This window comes from Schistocerca serialis, chromosome 8 (assembly GCF_023864345.2).
Source record: "Schistocerca serialis cubense isolate TAMUIC-IGC-003099 chromosome 8, iqSchSeri2.2, whole genome shotgun sequence".
In the NCBI taxonomy this organism is placed as follows: domain Eukaryota; kingdom Metazoa; phylum Arthropoda; class Insecta; order Orthoptera; family Acrididae; genus Schistocerca; species Schistocerca serialis.
The window spans coordinates 203,762,190-203,784,374 of NC_064645.1; the positions used below are offsets into that span (position 1 = coordinate 203,762,190).

A 22,185-nucleotide genomic window follows, 5' to 3' on the forward strand; every position below is an offset into this window, starting at 1 on the left:
TTAACATGTAACTGTGTAGAAACCGGAGAATTTCGTAACCAGACAATAATTTTTTATTTCAATAATGATACAAAAACAAAATATTATGTTTAAGCAAGACGCAGAGTTTACATTTGCTGTGACATCTCCCTCTGTCATAGTATAATATAAAACGGCTTCACTCTAGTCGATAGCGGTGAACATCACCGTGTTTAACATGCTTTCCGAAAAACTGTGGAGTCCGGAGTTCTTGGAATTGCTGGAGATGAAGATCACCTTTTGCTAAGAGATTTGGAATAGTAAACCAGAACCAGTCCACTACATCAGACAGCATTTGCCTACAGCTAAATAGGGAAATAATGACAAAATTAAATCAGGACGAACAGACAGGAATTTGAACCAACCAAAGAAAAAGTCAGACGTACGGATACTCCATGCACGCAGAACATTTTCAATGGTGACTAGATATGGTGCCTTTATGTCACCCTCATAAAGAAATGGTTGAACCCTAAAAAAAACACATCAAATGTTTGTGTAAGACCTCAGAAGATGCTGTTATGCATCTCACGACACAAGGAAGGTGCGGTGTACCATGCTTCTAAGGATTTGTATATTGCCACTGACATGTGTTGCCAACATATGAGACGCCTGTAGGTAAGCAGTCTGCTGATTTCACAAAAGTTTCTGTCCAGGAGCTTGGTTGGGAAATAATCCCTCACCCCATTCTTCTGCTCTTATGTCACAATATGTTTAAATTTTACGAACCCTATCGAACAACCACCAACAAAATCCCTTGCCGGGCGAAAATGCGTTTCAACCTTTGGCTAACAACATATTGCACTCTGAAACAATAAGTTTCTACAGAAATGGCGTTTACAAATCAAATGAGGCTTTGAACGGGGAATGTTTATAACATTTATTTTGATGGTGGTTATTCATCTTAGCTCATTCCTCATGTTCGTCGGAATCGCATGACGTTCGTTTGCGTCACATTCACAGCCCAGAGTGCCGATCACACTAATTAAGTTCGTACTATTGAAATGGCCCAGTAATTAAAGTGACTACTGTTGTTTTTAAGCTCAACGGATAACTAGGAGGAGTGAGTTTTACAATTATCCCCGCGAAATAAAAGTTCAAACAAATTTCGGGCTTGCAGCTGGTCGTCGTTGTACTCCTCTCATGATATTTCGACTGGGAACCTGCCAGTCATCTTCATCTGTAGACTCATCTGAAGATGACTGGCAAGTCCCCAGTCGAAATACCGTTGGAGGAGTTCGTCGACGACCGGCTCCAGTCCCGAAATCTGTCTGAACAACTAGAAGAATTATTTTATTGTTTAAAATGTATGTGGAGGAGAAAGAAGGTGACGACCCTGGCAACGCGTTATATTTTAAGTTCGAGAAAACTGCTTCCTAAGTATGAATCGTTCTCCAACTCCAGGCATACACATAGACATCGTGCATATCAACACTTTGGGGGATCACATGGGGTGGATAGGGGAATGAGATGGTGTCATACAGGCTGCGTTAAGGAGCAATGAAATTCATTAATCACAATGCGAATTTATTAAGCAAGAAAGAATAAGGACTTGCATCAATATAGCGTCAAAGGAGATCTCTGCACAGATCAGCATATACCTATAAGAACAGGAAGAGTAACCAGTTCAAAAACACATGAATTCTGTGCCACAACTATTCTGTAAGTAGTCCCTTAATATACACTTACGCAAGGAAAATCAGTAATGCACACAGTCCGATTCCAAAAGATGAGATGCAGTATGGTAAGGGGAGTGGAGAACACTCAGTTACCTACATGAAGTTATATACAGGAACGTAACAACATTTCCATCCACAATTTACGATCTTTCAGGCAGATTAGAGAGTTATCGGGAATATCAGTGTCGTCAATCTGGCCTGACGAGACGCATCAAGGACCATCATATAAAAGGGAACGATAATACAGAAATCAGAAACACGAGATTATGCGTCCTGTAACGCAGTCTGGAAAATGTACCACTGGTAACAGGATTCAAGAGACATGGTGGGCTGAAGGGCAGAGTTTGCTCTATCTTCAAGAAGTACAAAAATAGGGAAACAGATAGAAATTCCACACGCATGTATTAGCTAGATTCGCTGATTCGTTATCTACAGTTTGTGTGACATAATTTAACTCTACCAGCAAAGTAAGGGAGACATGATGAGTCGAAGGTTGAATTTAATCTTCAAGAAATTCAAAGATCGGAAAATGGACAGAAATTCGGCACGTAAGTGGACGTTCGCTAGAGTCGCTGCTTTGTCATCTTCAGTTTGAACAAGACGATTTAACATCGGCAGCGAAATACGAGACACAAGAGGTGTTAACAGTCAAAAGTTATCCTGCCAGACACAAAGGTAGCTCCATCAAGACATTGGAAAACGACTGACAACTCATCATAAGAGCTATCTAAAAGTAGAAGCACACCATCAATAAAATCGTTCACAATGCCTCAACGTTCTGGGAAAAAGCACATACGCGGTGTCCCCTCTAGTACCTGCACTTCCTGTCTACGAAGTTCCAACAGCTCTGTAACTCTGGACATAGTGAAGGCAACTTAAAAGTACTCTCCTTTTCGCATCCACTCACCCACGCACATTTATAGGGAAAAGTGGGAATCAAGGGGACTGTGTAGAGGTGAATAAATAAACAAAACCCCTCCTCTGTTTTCCACAGGCTACGTTTAGTTGCGACAGAGTGAAATGTCGAAGGAACCAAACACTCCCAGCATGCGAAGGCACCAGACGTGCTTCATGAAACAGAGTCAACTGACTCCGTTACATTGTTAGACTGTTTCTGATAATGTGAGCGAATATGTCACTGACAATTAATTTCTCCCTTATGTTTATCAATTGTGTTGAATAAACTAACGCAAATGTAAGTCTGTAAGCCGGCCGCTGTGGCCGAGCGGTTCGAAGCGCTTCAGTCCGGAACAGCGCTGTTGCTACGCTCGCAGGTTCGAATCCTGCCTCGGGCATGGATGTGTGTGATGTCCTTACGGTAGTTAGGTTTAACTAGTTCTAAGCCTAGGGGACTGGTGACAGATGTTACGTCTCATAGTGCTCAGAGCCATTTGAACCATTCTGTAAGTCTGTAACGCAAGCTTCTGACTGGACTATCGGCCTGAGTGCGGGTAGAGTGGAGCCTTTCTATTCGCCAGGGTACTAGGAAGGGAAGGTAGGTGGCTACCTCGCTCTGGCTACCTTTTACCCCTTGAGAGAGATCCCTAGCTCTCATTTTGACACCAGGATGAGTGGACTTGGGGTCATTTTGGAGCGGCTGGGATGGAATCAGAACCTGCAGTCCTGGGGTCCAAACTCTACCCGCCCGACCACCGCAGCCACATAAACTAACGCACAACGCTATAAAATATGCATTGTACAATTGCAAATAAATTACAGCTCTATCATAATGATCTTACAACAAAAGTGTATTTTAATAAAACATATAGCACCTGCAATACGAGCTTGTGCAAAATGCCACAGATAGTAAGATATTAACGAATTTTGACTAGAAAGTGGTCTGTCTACATGCAGTCCTATGTCATACTCGAGTAGCATCAGAGCAGTTGCATAGAAGTATGGAAATGTGGCAGTGGGAACAGACAAATTACAAAACCTAGTTAACAAAATATTATGCCACTATTTCATCAATAAAATTGTCTTCTCGAAAGACTAAAAATTATCTTGGCTCAAGCAGAAAAATGCATTCATTAACAAGTGTTCAGTTCTGCAGTAAAACAAGTTTTCCACCAGGGGCTCTTAATCTAGATAGTGACGTGACATATAATGCACAATTTTCTTAAGTTTTTGTCTTAATTTTCGATCTATTGCCCGTGGTTTTGTTACAGAAGAGGTAAAAGCGTTCACTCAAGAGAGATTAGAATCAAGAGATAACAATCCCCAGTTTTACAGTGTGTCCACAATACCACTGAGCTGCAGAAAAACTGCGGCATTTATCTTTCTTCTACTGTCTCAGATATTGCGAGACGGCACATTCCTAACGTAAAATGTGAAATTGTTTGTGGTTTCCGTGTGGACTGACCCTGCTGGGCTCATAAATGTAAAGTTACTAACTCAGTGTCACACCTCAAACGAGAATAATTCGGGGTATTTAGCGGAAATTTCAAGAAAATATCAAGTGAGCATATCGGGATAATTCTGAGTCATTCCAGGAAGCATGACAATGGTAACAGAGCTGTTAAAAATATTCTGCAAGGTTGTTTTCACAGACAGACTTTCTTGAGATGCAAAGGGTGTGCGTCAATGACGCTGCACAGTCAGCTGCTGAGTCACTTAGGGCCAAAATACAAAAGGAATAGCACAACGAGTTTTATTCCCATTTCTGTTCAAAATGGTTCAAATGGCTCTGAGCACTATGGGACTTAACTTCTGAGGTCATCAGTCCCCTAGAACTTAGAACTACTTAAACCTAACTACCTAAGGACATCACACACATCCATACCCGAGGCAAGATTCGAACCTGCGACCGTAGCGGTCGCGCTGTTCCAGACTGTAGCGCCTAGACCCGCTCGGCCACCCCGGCCGGCCCCATTTCTGTAACTAGGGGTTGGAGCTAAAGCAAGCCTATTAATAACATTCAGATTCACTGATGGCAATCTGGATACCATAAATTAAGAGCTATTTGGGTAGTCCTCCTCTTCAGTAACTATCATTTTCCTGTGTATTCCAAACTGACAAGCCTTCTTTTTTTTATTTTCCCTTATCTCCAGTAGCCAACGGCCTTGCCGCAGTGGTAACACCGGTTCCCCTCAGATCACTGAAGTTAAGCGCTGTCGAGCTGGGCTAGCACTTGGATGGGTGACCATCCGGTCTGCCGAGCGCCGTTGGCAAGCGGGGTGCACTCAGCCCTTGTGAGGCAAACTGAGGAGCTACTTGATTGAGAAGTAGCGGCTCATGTCTCGGAAACTGATATACGGCCGGGAGAGCGGTGTGCTGACCACATGCTCCTCCGTATCCGCATCCAGTGACGCATGTGGGCTGAGGATGACACGGCGGCCAGTTGATACCTTTGGGCCTTCAAGGCCTGTGCGAGAGGAGAGAGTTTATCTCCAGTAGTTACACTGTAAACATAATGGGCAAACAATACTTTCTGATCTTTTGATCATTTTGTAATTTACGTGAATGTAGCAAAGTTATTCGGCCGCGTGAAATTGGTACTAGATGAGGCGAATTTTGCTTGTGAGGTTGAGCGCTGGCTGACAGTCGCAGGACCGTCAAAGCACTGCGGCCAGTCCAGCCGCAGCGATCGTTGCTGGCCAGCCCAGGAGCGGGTACAAAAGCTTGACGGGTAAGCCCAAGGCCCTAAAGCTGGGAATGTGGGAAGTGGTCGGTCGCTTATAAGAGTGCGGGCAGCACCAGCTAAGGTGGACTTTCAGGCAAGCTGAAAGACGGGCTCTTAAAGCTCTCTGAACGTGCGAGCAGCATCAGGTAAAGTGGCAGCGGGTTTCCTGGTTTGGGGTGCTGTTCAGAGGGCTACTACTCAGCAGGATACGGTTAGGTAAAGTCTCAATTAAAAACTTAAAAAAGTTACTCTTAGGAATATTTTCATTGACACTATCCTGAAAGGTGCGAATAATATATAGTTTCAAATCAATAAAATGAGCTTTTTGAGAAAACCACGAATAATAACCAATTAGTCGGCTCAAAAACCTGTGAATAAATGCAACCACCCAAAGTGTATAGTGAAATTGCGTTTTCAGCCTCTGCTAACGCTACGGGAGAAACAGCTCCCATCAGGATGTGTAGAAAGGAACAATAACCCCTTGCGTTAAGCGAAACTGCTGTTCAGTTGTAATAATCAAAAGAACGAAAACGGCCATCCTGTGGTATAGTAACTATATCACAGTAGGCCTTGCTGTGCCAACGGGGAATACGTCTGATAAATGGACCTGTCCACTTCAGGACGCTTATGGCAGAGAGATATCAAGACAACATTAAGACGTCCATCAAGCTGAGCGTGGGGAGGAGTTTCCATCCAGGGCCTTGCAACTGGCGCCGTTTGCTCCTAATCCCTTTTGATTTCATACTAACGAAGCCTCTAGGCTTTCAGAATATTCGTATTTTGAACGTGTAATTGCGAGTGCAGTCTGCTACGTTACATAGTATTCTATTTGTGGATGTATATGACTCAGTCGGTGACACTAATTTTAATTTCGTCGCATATGATGGCGACTAATGAATACCGAAATGATCTTACTGTTGTGTTTAACGCTTCGTGAAAGTCGCCAGGACATTGTTTTATCGGCTGATTATCAGAACTGATTGCAAACTTGAGCAAAACTCTTCACTGACGTGGGTTATTATCTCTTCATAGCAGCATGGTGCTCACTACAGTAACTCGTAAAATTAGGTAAGGTTCATTCTGCTGAAGGGCTCAATGACACGAAGTCCGTAAATGAAAAAATAAAGAATTAGGGCGACAGTTAACACAACAACCAGTGGTAAATGGACCGACGCTGGTGGAATGGGCGGAGAATATCCTTCTTCTCCTGATCCGCGGAGGTAAACTACAATTGTTGTTCAACGGCAGACGCTGGCTGCATCACTATAATACAAACTAAATCACTAAATTTCTGCCAGTAAGAGATACTCTGAACTCGCCACTGATGACACCTCTCTGAAAAAATAAAAGGTTAACAAATCATATGAAAATAAGTCGTCACTTCTGATGCAGTTCTGAGGTGGGGATTCTGTAACTCAGTGCATTTTTATTAATGAACAGCTGCGACTAAAGCGTACCAAAGGAATTACTTAATACACAACAATGATCTGTGAGATATGCAAAAAAATTCGCAGCGAATAGTGTACCAACTATTTGCTCCAATTCCTGTTCAGAGCGTCGTTCGTCAAACATACTGATAATCCATTTTCATCTTTACAGATAATCAGTTGTGTTTTCGAAGTCATCAGTATGTTCACCGTTTGAAATCTACAAAATAATTATACTGTCTCGAGGAGAAGTATTGATTTGAAGCTAAAAATCAGTAAAGTCCCATTTGAACAAAAGTTGATGCCTGTATCTCTATGGATGATAAGGTTACGTAAATATGCTCCTCATTATTGTGTGTTTCACTAGTGACTACTCATATCTCTCTCTCTCTCTCTCTCTCTCTCTCTCTCTCTCTCACGCACACGCACACAGAGCGAAACTCGGGCACTTAGACGCCACAGAGCGATTCCTTGCACACTAGCATTACAAAAATGTCGCTTATAAAATTTCATCCCGTGCATTTTTTTCTGTAGAATGTGGATGTCGAAGAAAGGCAATTTTCTGTGATTTAACGTAAAAATACATTGTGATTTATAGAACTGACTGCATACACACAGCCTGTTTGACTCATACTCAACAAACAGAAAACAAAATGTTGTGCTGAATAATTCAAACAATGTAGAAAAGGTAGAAAACTTTACTGAATAGAGGGAAATCACAAAGGGTCCCACAGGGTAAAATTTTGCGACCACTCCCAATAATACGGCAGAAAGACATCCAGAGCAAAGAGGTTGAAAGCAACAAGGTAGGTTAGGCTAAAATTGAACGTCAAACAGGTTGGTTGGGTAAGAGACATACCTGCGCGGCACTAGCCCAAAAACGAATGTACACTGGAACAACGTGTTCTATCTCGGAGATTACTTGGAATGGGGCGTATGTCCATATGAAATTTTTTGCTCCAAATTAGCTTTCCTGCAGTACTCCTGAATACTGACCACTCCTGCTGGTACAGTCTATATACAGGCCAGGCAGCCAAGTCAGGCTAACCCCAGATATAACCAGAATGAATAAATATATCAAAGTGCGGTTTTCGCAAAGATATAGTGGATAACACGGCGAATTTCTCGACGTTGGCAAGTAACTTTAACCATTTATAGTCGCTGAACTGCAGCACCGGCTTAGTATTTCTCTAACGGAACTATATGCGTTTTTCTGTGGCATTTGAAAGAAGCTTCTAAGAACACTTCAACGACATAACTTGTAAGGGACTTGGTCAAATAGTATAGAACAGCGCCGCAATTCACTGTCCCCTAGTCAGAAGAAGAGGTTTCACAAACGCCTGCCCTATTATACCAGATGTAAGCAAACACGTAGCTCAGATACGGTTCTTGCGTTTCCCCGTGCGCTTGAAGCCCATCAGTGTGTGTTCTGGTATGGCAGCAATCGGATAACTTGCTCATAAAACTATTGAAAGATTCATGATGTATGCTGCAGTGGAAAAAGTGAATACGATTTACGGTGAATGTTGCTAAGCTATTGGGGCAGCGGTACGGTTGTACGCTGAAGAGTATCCGGATCCAGCCAAGTAGTCACGATCCGCCGTTGCAAACATTATAAAAACAGTTCTAGAAAATGGAAGTGTGGAGAATAAAATACGCCAAGTGGAAAAAGAGCAACAGATGAGAGACACGAAACCAACATTTTAGCAGCGGTAACTCACGATGCAAATGTCACTGAGAGACATCTCGCAAGTAAGAGGGGGTTCAACCAAACGAATGTTCTGCAAACACTACAGTCCACCTCATTTCATCCTCTTCACATTTCGCCGTATCTGCAGCTTCATGGTAGTGCTTCCAAAATTGGTTACAGTTCTCCGAATGTTACCCACGAAAAGTGGAAAATGATGCGGCTTACCTATGCAAAATTTTGTTTAAGGAAGAATCATCGTTTACAAGTTACTGAAAAGTCAATCTTCGCAATATGCACTAATGGTCATTTGTGTGTGTGTGTGTGTGTGTGTGTGTGTGTGTGCGTGCGTGAGTGTTTCGAGTTAACGGGCGCTCAACGGCGTCACCCTGACCCAAAGAATTGACTAAAAACAACGCTCGTTGGTCAGTCAAAGTTCGGTGCGTGTTTTTCAAGACCCGCATTATTAGTGTCTATTTTACTGATGGGAATCTAAATACACTCAAGCATCATGAATGCCTAAGATACGCTGCTGTCGCAGTTATTGGAAGACAACCCACTGGACAATCAGTGTGTTATCAACCCGACGGATATCCCTCCCATTCCACACTTGCAATGACAGATCCTCTTAAAAGAAGTTTCGAGGGCATTGCAATGGTGCTTTCACTACAGCGTAGGAGGAGATGGAGAGGGAGGGGTGGGGGTGGGGGGGATGCCGCCTCGATCAGCCACTATGCGGAAACACGCTTGCCTGACAACATAGACGCTGCTTACCGCGACACAACCTCGCTCAGTGGGCGTGTTGTTGCCAAAATGTAACCAACGTACACTATGAAAATTAATGAAAATTAGTCAGGTGGCCATGAAGCTGACACATGAGGCTATAAGTAACAAAACAAACAATTAGTGCTCCCCTTTGCCTACAGCGTCATCTGGTGGATACCCTGTAAGGTCATGAAGATGGGGAAGCTACCAGGCACTTGCTCTCTAACCACAGAGAATATTTTCTCAGCAAATAGTTTGTGTAAAGTTGTTTGAGAAATAATGTGGAAAAACTGGAGTGCACGATACACGCTGTTGATGCTAGTAGTGTTACATCAACTGGCCTGTTAACAAGCGTTTTCTTTGTGCATCAACCAGCGTTCTCTCGGTGCACCTGCAGGCACATACAGCTGTGCTGGACAGTGTATTGAGTCAGCATACAGGCTACCTACTTTCTTTGTGATCCCACACCAAGACCGCCTTGTTATCTGGAAAAAGGCTTCTCTGTTATAAAATTCCTGGCAGATTAAAACTGTGTGCCCGACCGAGACTCGAACCCGGGACCTTTGCCTTTCGCGGGCAAGTGCTCTACCATCTGAACTACCGAAGCACGACTCACGCCCGGTCCTCACAGCTTTACTTCTGCCCGTATCTCGTCTCCTACCTTCCAAACTACCAGGAAGTCTCATATCAGCGTACACTCCACTGCAGAGTGATAATCTCATTATCTGTTATAGTCTGCGAGCTCGTAGAATCTTCTCACCCAATGGGTGAGCTCTGATCTCCAGTGAGTACATTCTGGAGACTCTAGGAACTGCATCAGGTAAGCATTCTGTATTCTCTACAGCCTTTTCTTCGGTATTTTCCCCAAGTTCCATCACCTCATAACCAACGTACACTTTGATTAACAGCCAGTGCAGCGTTTTGAACTTTATTTCAGATTTTGCATCCCTCTTTTGGACGAAATGAGTCATGTTTTGGTTACTCGTGGTTAGATCTTGAGCCACATCCTAATTTGTATAGATAAAAGGCACGACTACTGGCCTTGGTAAGGTCAATATTTGGCAACATCCCAAGCTGTCCTTCATAGCTCGGCAAGTTACAAGGCAATTTTTGCACACGAGGCTGAAGTTACTTTGTCACGTCCTGGAACTCAAAGCCAAGAGCATCCAGTACTCTTTTTTTCATAAAATTGACTTGATATGCTAATTCCAATTATTACGAGGACAAATATATTGTTTGGTGCTTCACAGACACACCTGAGATTTCTTATTAAAAGACAGGGTGTTTCAAAACAAATGTTCTGATTTTGACCGGTAATAATTACGAAACATGGGACGTTCCGCCAAGGAAATGTGTGTTGTCTGAATGGATGTGGCCTAGAGTTTGTGAATGCGTCTTCTCAGTTTGCGGTCAGTCAGAAGTAAGATGGTGTCCGTTCAACAGAAAGCGTTTCGTGTGATGCAGTTTGCAAAGAGTGAATCGGTGATATCGGTCCAACGTGCTTTTTATCAGCATTTAGCCGCTAATCACCCTGGACCCAAACACGTTCGTCGTTGGTACCACCAATCTGAAGAGAAAGGATGCTTGTTCAAAGGAAAGAATCCAGGCTGGCCTCGCACTTCTGATAACACTGTTGAAAGTATTCGGCAATCGTTTAAGTTGAGTCCACGGAAGTCAACTCGCCGCGCAAGCAGAGAACTGTATGGCGAGTGTTAAAGCGTCGTTTGGTCTGTAAACCACACAGACTACAATTAGTGCAAGCTCTTCGCATTGGTAATGAAAGGAAAGGAGTTGACTTCAGTATTGCTCTGCTAGAGGTCATGGAAGACGATACATTTTTGCCACTGTTAATTTTCTGACGAAATGAAATTTCATGTTAGCTGAAAGACATAACGTGCGCATATGGGGACTCGACAACCCCCATGACATTACTGATCACGAAAGAGATTCACCTAAAATGACCGTTTTTTGTGTCATTTCTCGTGAATAAGTGTACAATCCCTTCTTCCATAGGAAAACACAGTGACTGGAATGTTGCAGACTACCTTTTTGCACAACTTCAGGAGGACTCAGATGACATCATTTTCCAACAAGATGGAGTTCCGCTATAGTGGCACCACAACGCTCGTCAGTTTCTCAATGACCTTCTGCCCGAGAAACTGCCCCGCATGCATGGCCTCCCAAGATCGGCAGACATGACCCCAAGCAATTTTTTCTTCTGGGGATATGTGGAGGAAACCGTGTTCACCTCTCCTGTACCTCGTGACGCGCAAGAACTGAAGAACAGAATAACAGCTGCCATAACTTCTGTAAAAGCAGATACACAGCGTAAAGTTTATGACGAATGTAGCTATCGTCTAGATGTTCTTCGTGCTGCTGCTGCTGGTGGACACACAGAGCATTTGTAATAGCATAGTTAAAACTTCAAAGATTTTATCAGCATTTTGCAATTCATTTTATAGTTTGTAGTATGTTTTTATCAATAAATCCTATACTTACAGCTCTACTAAGACCACATGTTTACAAATTGCCATAGTCCGAAACGAGGAATTAACTCTACTACAAGGACAAGTTCATCACAAAACTGTTGTTATACGTTATACGTTGTTTTATTAATTATGACTATCGACCGCGCTTTCCTGCAGTGATGACTAGTGCAGTATCTGACATCAGTCAGATGTTGCCTTCACTGGTGTACGGCTTCTGTAAAGAGATTATATCGAAAGTCATCTTCTCAGTCAGCTGCCTGATTTCGTTTGTTACCTATGTACCTAATGATCATGCGCAGGATATTGACCTGCGCAACGTGTATAATTTTTAGCTGAATTAATGTGACATGATATTTCGCTGTGGTTTCCATGGGTCGAAAACACTTCCGCCACGCAAAATTTCAAATTGTCAGAAAATAATTTTATGGCGGAAATTATTTCCTACGAAATAACGGAACAACTAGGTCCATTTACTCATCCTTATTGGTAGGGAGGGTAAACATTTATAAACATTTTTCTTGCTGTGGCCCCACAGGGACTATTTAAAGGTGCAGAGTTCGACGGCTTTGCAGCTGTTTCTCCTTTGTGGTCTGAAAGAACGTCATGTTGCTGAAAGATTGCTTGTTCGCTTCATTTTCCGTTATATAATTCTAATATGTCAAGTTACACGTTTAGGGGTATCTATTCTGGCTCCTCAAAGATTTGCATTACGCCACACTTTTATGAATATATGGGTGAGAAGACTTCAGCACGTTTCCAGCTGTGTTACAGATGCTGTTTTATGTAGTTTAGCCCCACATAAATATTTTGCTTTTTTGTGGACTTTGGGAATCATACATCGCCATTAAATTTTGGTCATGCTCTACATTATGCCAAGATCACACCTACTGTAGGGAAGTATTAGAGCACGCGACGTGACACTAATTTTCAACTGAAACGGAAAATAGCTAAAACAGTACTGCAACGTTTCCTCTGGTATCTTTTATACTTTGTATCTAAATGCAAATACAGATGGCATTTTTTAACTCTAATTCAGAGCTTATTAAATTTCTTATTTTGATCGGAAAAAAATCTGTGTGTGAATCCCAAGGGACCAAACTGCTGAGGTCATCGATCCCTAGACTTACACACTACTTAAACAAACTTATGCTAAGAATAACACACACAACCACGCCCAAGGGAGGACTCGAACCTCCGGCGGGAGGGGGAACGCAATCCGTTACATGGCGCCGCAAATCTGATTTTTCTACCCCACGATGTAGTAATTTGTGTACTTCGCGGCTCCCTTTGTTCCCTTTTCAAGGAATCGGCTGGAGTAGACTAATTATCATCCATTATTTCTTTAGATACCTGCACGAAATAAATTTTTTATACCGTGAACGTAACATTGCCTTCGGAGTCTGATAACTTCTACAAAGCCGGCGGATGTAGTGTTAGCGACGGTAAATTCCCCTGTAGTAATCCCTGGCCCCCATCTTGACAAATTTTTGCGCCTGCCGGAGAGATCCATTGTGAAATTCGTACGCCTGCCATAAGCGGTCTTTTCTCATGGTTGATGCACAGAAGTTCTGACAACATCTGTCAGTCACCCGTGCCACCCTCGTAGGTTAGCCCCGCGGGGTGGGCGTGCGCTATTATTTTCTCAGCGGGGTGGCCAGGCCTCGCCCCCAAGCTGCGGCGTCAACCCCCAGCTTAAAAAACTGCGAGGAGGCTACAGGGCACCCCGTGGTTCCCCTCTCGCGGTTCTGCAAGATAGTCACAGAAACGTTATAGCAATAGCTGTCAAGAGTGTCGCTAGTTGTCCACGCCTCCCCTCAACTAAAAATTGTTCTCGTACAAAAAAAGCTCTTAAATTCCTTTGCACCGACCAGCAAGAAACCCACGAAAACACGTCACTATTTTCTAGTCTAATGTCAACGTGCAGTTGTACTTTACTCTCTTGTACACGAAAGAAGCCATCTGAAACATTAGGTCATGCTGTGCACTGAACGCTCTCACACACCAATCTGTATATTACTGTATCTAGCTGCCGCCACCCGGTTCAAAGTAGCCTTCATCCACAACATGTGGGATCTCAAACATTAGACGACACACACTACTGTCACTAACTGAAATGCATAAAACGGTTTAAAAAGTCATCAGAATTTCATTTTGTGTGATCGCCTTTCACAAATCGAAATCTTCACTGAGGAACACATGTGTATCCAGCGCTTCACTGGGATAAACAAAACAAACCGTAAGTAAATAAAGGTATAAACCACTTCAGCTGTCCCCAAAATTTTTGTCTAAGTTGAAATTACACAACACGGAATAAACAATATGAGCACCAAAACAAGATCTGAGTATTACACTTGCCAACTACAGATACTGCAACCAATTACGTCTCCGTGCGTTAAACCTATTGATCAAACAGTTTCCAGGCAAATACAAAATAAACGTTACCGGTTATTGTAATTTGTATTTTCAGTTGATAGGCGTAACTGTCATGGTCAAGACTAACCTCAAATATTCTCATTTAAAAATAAAAATGTCTTTCTCTCATACTTTTCCCAGTATTAGGCGTTACCCGTGGCAACAAGCCCCAAGTCTGGCGTGTTAGAACTATTCGGACAGGCGCTACGGACTTTTCAGCATCAAGATCTACCATTGCTACGACCATTCTTCGCTATGTGTAATGTCAGGAACTCCATTCTGTCCATATGACATTGCCTGACGAACGTAAGCGAAACGGATTTTCTAAATAAACAATATATCCAAGGGAGATTACCTTATATAAACACGAATAACAACTTTTGCATTTTGTTGTGTATACCGTAGGCCATAACCGGCCAAGAAAACCTTCCGACAGAATTAGAACACTTGAAATGTATAACTTTTACAGAAACAAAATTAAATCAGTTAAAGAAAAAATATAACAATAAAAAAACACGAGAGAAGGAGCCGACATGTTTTTTCATATGAATTAGGCCGAAAGTGCCCCAGTTCGGCTGGGGAGATGGCGGTAGAAATCAACTATCAATATGTTTTACGATTTGACAGTGCAAGAAAATCTGGGCTTTAGTCATAACATCAGGCGAGACCTCGAATTGCATAGTGCATAATCTGTTGAACTCTCAGTTCGTGTGGCATTTACCAGCCGTGTATTGCTACCACTCTGTCAGTCACGATCACTCATGAGCAACGTGGTACTTCCATTTTGCTATTCCAGACAGAAGCCCTCGTCAATGCAAAAGATTATCTCCCGTCGTAATAGTTGGCAAGTTATTTTCTTTTGTGCAGTCGCTTGTGTATAAAGTGGAATGCACCTACAATAAAAAGCTAATCAACAATGTCAGGATGGTATTTTCATGATTATTAATAACGATTAACTGTCAGAAACCTGACCTCATTGTTTTTACATTTCAATTTCAGTAAAACAAAAAGATAGTAACTGAAGAAAACTTCACAAGCCAAGATCGCTAAAAAAGCAATTTGGTGGATGACCGGCTTCGACAGAGTCATGCCGTCATCTTCGGATCTAATGCTTTTGAATTTTTGCAACATATTATCCATCAGCGCTACAAGTCATTTCACATTTCATATGTACACTCCACTATCATGAAGATCACTACACGTTGGCTTGTCAAATGTAAAAGCGTTATATACAACTGGAATAGTCCGCAGCTCGTGGTCGTGCGGTAGCGTTCTCACTTCCCACGCCCGTGTTCTAGGGTTCGATTCCCGGCGGAGTCAGGGATTTTCTCTGCCTCGTGATGATTGGGTGTTGTGTGCTGTTCTTAGGTTAGTTATGTTTAAGTAGTTCTAAGTTCTAGGGGACTGATGGCCATAGATGTTAAGTCCCATAGTGCTCAGAGCCATTTGAACAACTGGAATTGCCAACTGGTAGTGAAAATAAACACTTGAAATCGGCGTAATATAGCTATGTTTTGGTTTGTACATATTACTTTTAAATTTGACATCGTGTAGTGATCTCCATGATGGTGGGGCGCACATAAGCAGTGTGAAGCGACTTGTAACACTAATCGGTAACATACAGAAAAAATTCAAAAGCATAAGATCCGATGATGACAGCATAGCTTTGTCGAAACAGATCATCCTCGAAACGATGTTTTGGAGCTTTTGGCTTGTGAAGTTTATTCTCATTTATCAGACACTGCAGATCGCACCAGACTGACCGTATCAGGAATGTAACAGGGTGAGTCAAAAAAGACTTTACCGCTTTGGAATAATATAGAAATTTAGAGAGACAACGTACTGAATCGGTAGATGTGTCACTTTGTAAACAACCTCAAGTTTGATTCACGTAGTGCATCAGTACCCCACTCCGCCTCCAGGAGCGCCAGCCTTACCCTTAGCAAACTGAAAGTGTACGGCCCTTCCCTCTTTATGGAGAAAACTATCAGTGGTGCTGTGTATCTGGATATGCTTGAAAAGTTTTTAACTCCACAGATCGATGAAGATGACCAAGATAGAATGGTTTACTATCAGCAAGACGGTGCACCATATCATTTCCTCACGAAAGTTGGAGGTTTCTTCGACAATCGCTTCCCAGGTCGGTGAATTGGGCGTGAAGGGCCAAGCGCATGGCCGCTCCCTCCCCAGACTTGAGGCCACTGGATTTCTTTCTCTGGGTCTTCATTAAAAGCCGTTTTTAGGTTCCTTCCCTAACAATTTAATCGACCCGGAAAATTGAATATACGCTGCTGTTGTTTAAGTTATGCTCGATTTGCTGCAACGAGTGTGGGAAGAAATTGATTAGCAGTGGGATGTTTGACGCATCGTAAATGATAGTCACACTGAACATTATGTGAAACTTGAGGTTGTTTGGCTCGTCCCGGAGGAGGTTCGAGTCCTCCCTCGGGCATGGGTGTGTGTGTGTGTGTTTGTCCTTAGGATAATTTAGGTTAAGTAGTGTGTAAGCTTAGGGACTGATGACCTTAGCAGTTAAGTCCCATAAGATTTCCCACATTTTTTTGAGGTTGTTTCCTACAAAGTGACACATCTATCGACTCCATAAGTTACCTCAATAGTTTTTTATATAAATTTAGACAACATTGTCTATGGAGTGCAGCGATCTGGTACTAGGTTAAAATCAACAGTCGATAACGCAGTAACGTTTGTTTATTGGCCGGTTTCGGCTTATGTTATGCCCTCCTCAGAATTTTTGGGCCCATTATGGCTAGTGCTGGCGGCTCCTCGGTTTTTCACGTGATACCACAATAGTACACTGTTTGTCGCCAGTGTACGAACGTGGTATCAGGTAGATGTAAATGCCATGGGGCTAGGGCCTCCCGTCGGGTAGACCGTTCGCCTGGTGCAAGTCTTTCGAGTTGACGCCACTTCGGTGACTTGCGTGTCGATGGGGATGAAATGATGATGATAAGGACAACACAACACCCAGCCCTGAGCAGAGAAAATCTCCAACCCAGCCGCGAATCGAAACCGGGCCGTTAGGTATGCCATTCCATCGCGCTGACCACTCAGCTACCAGGGGCGGACGTGGTTGTTGTGGTCTTCAGTCCAGGGACTGGTTTGATGCAGCTCTCCATGCTACTCTATCCTGTGCAAGCTTCTTCATCTCCCAGTACCTACTGCAACCTACATCCTTCTGAATCTGTTTAGTGTATTCATCTCTTGGTCTCCCTCTACAATTTTTACCCTCCAAGCTGCCCTCCAATACTAAATTGGTGAATCTTTTATGCTTCAGAATATGTCCTACCAACCGATCCCTTCTTCTAGTCAAGTTGTGCCACAAATTTCTCTTCTCCCCAAACCTATTCAACACTTCCTCATTAGTTATGTGATCTACCCATCTAATCTTCAGCATTCTTCTGTAGCACCACACTTCGAAAGATCCTATTCTCTTCTTGTCCAAAATATTTATCGTCCATGTTTCACTTCCATACATGGCTACACTCCATACAAATACTTTTAGAAACGACTTCCTGACACTTAAATCTATACTCGATGTTAACAAATTCCTCTTCTTCAAAAACGCTTTCCTTGCCATTGCCAGGCCACATTTTATATCCTCTCTACTTCGACCATCATCAGTTATTTTGCTCCCCAAATAGCAAAACTCCTTTACTACTTTAAGTGTCTCATTTCCTAATCTAATTCCCTCAGCATCACCCGACTTAATTCGACTACATTCCATTATCGTAGTTTTGCTTTTGTTGATGTTCATCTTATATCCTCCTTTCAAGACACTATCCATTCCGTTCAGCTGCTCTTCCAGATCCTTTGCTGTCTCTGACAGAATTACAATGTCATCGGCGAACCCTAAAGTTTTTATTTCTTCTTCATGGGTTTTAATTCCAACTCCGAATTTTTCTTTTGTTTCCTTCATTGCTTGCTCAATATAGAGATTGAATAACATCGGGGATATTCTACAACCCCGTCTCACTCCCTTCCCAACCACTGCTTCCCTTTCATGCCCCTCGACTCTCATAACTGCCATCTCGTTTCTGTACAAATTGTAAATAGCCTTTCGCTCCCTGTATTTTACCCCTGCCACCTTCAGAATTTGAAAGAGAATATTCCAGTCAACATTGTCAAAAGCTTTCTCTATGTGTACATATGGTAGAAACGTAGGTTTGCCTTTCGTGAATAACCGATAAGCCGCTAGCACCATCTATAGGAGGCCCAAAAATTCTGAGGAGGGCTTTAACATTAACCGGTCAATAAAGAATTGTTATTGCGATCTTGACTGTTGATTTTGACCTAAATTTCTGTTTCAGTCTGAAGTTGTTAAGTCCTTTTTGACTCCCTCTGTAAAACAGAAAGAAACCGAACCGACAGTTTTTTTCGGTAAGAAGCGCAGTGCCGCGATACGCAAGTTACGTGAAACTGTTGCGACTGTGATATGAAAAGCTGCAGTGAGTGTGGTGGCCACCCCTGCAGGCTGGGGTCGAGCCACCCCACACCCTGAGCGACACGCACTCACACACGCCGCCCTCACCACGAGCCTCCCAGCGATGCGAAAATTCTGCCCAGAGCCGGTCGGCCGGCCGGCCGGTCGGTCGCCTTTCCCGCTTCCGACGCGAAATCGCCTTTTTTCTGTATAAAAATCGCTTCCCTCGTGTTTTCTATACATTTTATACAAGAGCGCGAGGTCCGGCCCGGGGTGAGATTACACGGCGCGGAGGGGGAAGCGGCGGGTTGGGGGTGAGTGCGCGCGCCCCTGCTCCCGCGGGAACACTCCTGCTCCCAACTCCGGCTCCAGATCTCTCTCCTGCGGAAGTGGCGCCTGGAGGGGAAGGGGGAGCGCGGGCTGGACAACATGGCCGCCTTGGTCAGCGCGCCGCTCTCCGCTCCAGACCGGGCGCTTTCGTTCCGGAATTGGCGACGTCGTTAAAATCGTAGAGCACGTCATTTCGGTCTAAGACCTGCGAGCGAAAGGAAATCGACTGCGGACAGTTGATCTGATCTCTTCTTCTCTGCCAAGTCCGTTCCTTTCTTCCTTTTCGTCTATCTTCATCTTCTGTTCACCTCGCTCTCTCCTTAAATTCTTCCTCTCGTCCCTATTTTGCTCTTTGACTTCCTTCTTCTGTCAACCGTCGATAGGAACGTGCTTGCGCTCAGAAAATCCACTTCTGTGCCATTAGGCCATTCTTATATGTCCTTTGTCGCAGGAACTAAGTTTAAGACGATCGAACAACAAGCTACAGCAGTTAGCTCCGACTCGTCTGTCCGACTAGTTTCTTCAGCCGACCACTAACATTTAATTTATCTGACTCTGCGACGGTAGAGTTTAGTATGTTCCTATTACAAGGATGATGAAGGCTTTCTTACCAAATGTTGCCCAAGCAAAATGGACATCATTCCTTCTTCAATAACGTCAAAAGCAAACGATGGAGCTGAAAATATTCTAGATCATGAAGTTCCCCTTTTCAGTTGAACGTTTTCTGACGTGATATCATAAGATATGGATATTATCGCAATCTGAGGAAGGTGAGAAAAGCACTCTCTCTCTTAACAGAATAATTCTAGCACTTGGGGGAAGTGCAAACAATCTGAGAAAGCGAGAACTCCATTTAAACCCAACTCCCTGAATACACAGCCGGGTGCTGTGGCCGAGCGGTTCTAGGCGCTTCAGTCCGGAACGGCGCTGCTGCTACAGTCGCAGGTTCGAATCCTGCCTCGGCCATGGATGTGTGTGATGTCCTTAGGTTAGTTAGGTTTAAGTAGTTCTTAGTCTAGGGGACTGATGACCTCAGATGTTAAGTCCCATAGTGCTTAGAGCCATTCGAAACATTTGAATACATATATACGGTTTTTCCAGCAGCTTCAATGACATTTACGCTGAATAAATGCCCACTTCTCTTTCTAATTCATTTTCATACAGGCGGCTAGTAACACAATCTGCTTTAGTTATTTAAGATTCCTTAACAGGCACGTATTTCCGCAAGGAAAGTTAACAAATAAAAATTGACTGAAGGAAGCATGGTAGGACAGACGCCGTTCAAGCGATACATTGACAGGGCAGCTGCACGTGGAGGTAATAAGAATCTCTGATTGGTGAAAGATGGTCAAGCATATCGTCAATGTCGAAAACATTACGGATGGAACGCTAATTGAGATGGAGAAAAACTCCATCTCTCATCGCCGAACAGGTAGCTGTTTCCTTAAGGAACTACTACGGAATTAGGTTGAAGTGTTTCGAGAAAGCCACGTAAGCCATAAATCCGGATGCCTGGAACCACACTCCTTTCGATGATGACTCCAGTTTCAAGCAAAGCACCACCCCGCTCGGGGCGATACGACGAAGCGTATTCCCAACAAAGCTGCAAGTCTTTCGCAGCCTTCAGCTTGATGAAAGTACTGGCCATTGTTTAAACATAGGAAACTAAATAAACACATACATTTGAGTAAACACAGAAATATTTCCCTTTTTATGAGCTTGTTGAATTTAAAGCCAAATTAATGCACATTCAGTGTCCGTGTGTACAACGGATTAGCTTTCGTATCTGATTGACTTCTAAATACACTAACACGTGTTTAATCGAATGGGGCTGCTACCACTCGGCCTGAAAGTTGTCAAACATATTTGCTCAAACGATAGGGAACCAATTTTCAAGGCTGCCAGTACGGATGGTGTTGACAGGCTTCTCTTAGGCCCGCGAGATAGGTCACAGAAATAGTGAGTAATGTCCGTTAGGGCAGCCGATTAATTCGCGAAAATATAGTAAATTTTAGGAACCATTTTGTTATGAATTTTCGAAAAATCACTTAGTGGTTCGTTCAAATGGCTCTGAGCACTATGGGACTTAACATCTGAGGTCATCAGTCCCCTAGAACTTAGAACTACTTAAACCTAACTAACCTAAGGACATCACACACATCCATGCCCGAGGCAAGATTCGAACCTGCGACCGTAGCGGTCGCGCGGTTCCAGACTGAAGCGCCTAGAACCGCTCGGCCACTTCGGCCGGCTTAGTGGTTCGTGTTTCATCACCAAGGTGATCTTGAAAATAAGATTACGTAAAATAAATACGACAAAGAGGCAGAAAAGCCGGGGTACAGAAAAACATGGAAACACCAAAAACACGACACATTACAATTACTAACACCGTGTAGGAAAACCATTGGCATTGAAAACAACTTTCAGTCGTCTCGCAATGGATAAATGATCCTTTATGATTTTAAAGGGAATCTTATGCTATTATACTGCAAAATAATAGCAAGCTCAGATAACGATGATGGTTCAAATGGCTCTGAGCACTATGGGACTTAACTGCTGAGGTCATCAGTTCCCTAGAACTTGGAACTAACTAACCTAAGGACATCACACACATCCATGCCCGAGGTAGGATTCGAACCTGCGACCGTAGCGGTCGCGCAGTTCCAGACTGTAGCGCCTAGAACCGCTCGGCCACACCGGCCGGCATGTCGATGGTGGAGGGTGGATGCGATCTCGCACCCTTCTCTCCAAAGTAGACCACAAAGGCTCAATGATATTGAGGTCTGGTGACTGTAGTGGCCACGGTAGATGCGATAATTAGCCTCGTGCCAACGAAACCAGAGCTGGACGATGTGATCTGTGTGAACTGGGGCCTTTCGTCTTAGAAAACAGCATCGCCAATGGGGAACAAGCAGCGCACCATGCGATGGAGCTGATCAGCCAAAATGGTCACACAGTCCTTGGCAGTAACGCGACCGTGCCGAACGACCGTAGTCCCATGGAATACCATGATATGTCTGGCCAAATGTTTCATTCTTAGTACGTAAATTGAGCCAAAATTTAGAAATAAAGTGAAACAAGGCTCGTCCGACCCACTGGCATTCTTCCATTGCTCCGTAGTCCAGTTTTCTGTTACGGACATTTACATCATTGATGAGTGCTTTTGGAATTTTTAGCTCGCCCTGCAACTCCCATCTTATGGAGCTTCCTCCACGTTGTTTTGGCGTTGACAGGGTTCCTGAGTGCGACAATCTGTTCTGCAGAGATTTCTGCAGCTATCGTCTTCTTACTTTTCGTCACAGTCCTCTTTAGTGACCG

General features: G+C 43.5%; 1 long non-coding RNA gene and 1 pseudogene across 1 annotated transcript in view; one reads left to right on the forward strand and one right to left on the reverse strand.

Annotated features, from left to right (window-relative positions):
* LOC126416691 (uncharacterized) overlaps positions 1 to 22,185 on the reverse strand; it is a 398,529-nt gene that overhangs the window by 276,935 nt on the left and 99,409 nt on the right. The window lies entirely within an intron of this gene.
* LOC126417342 (5S ribosomal RNA) lies at positions 4,747 to 4,864 on the forward strand (annotated as a pseudogene).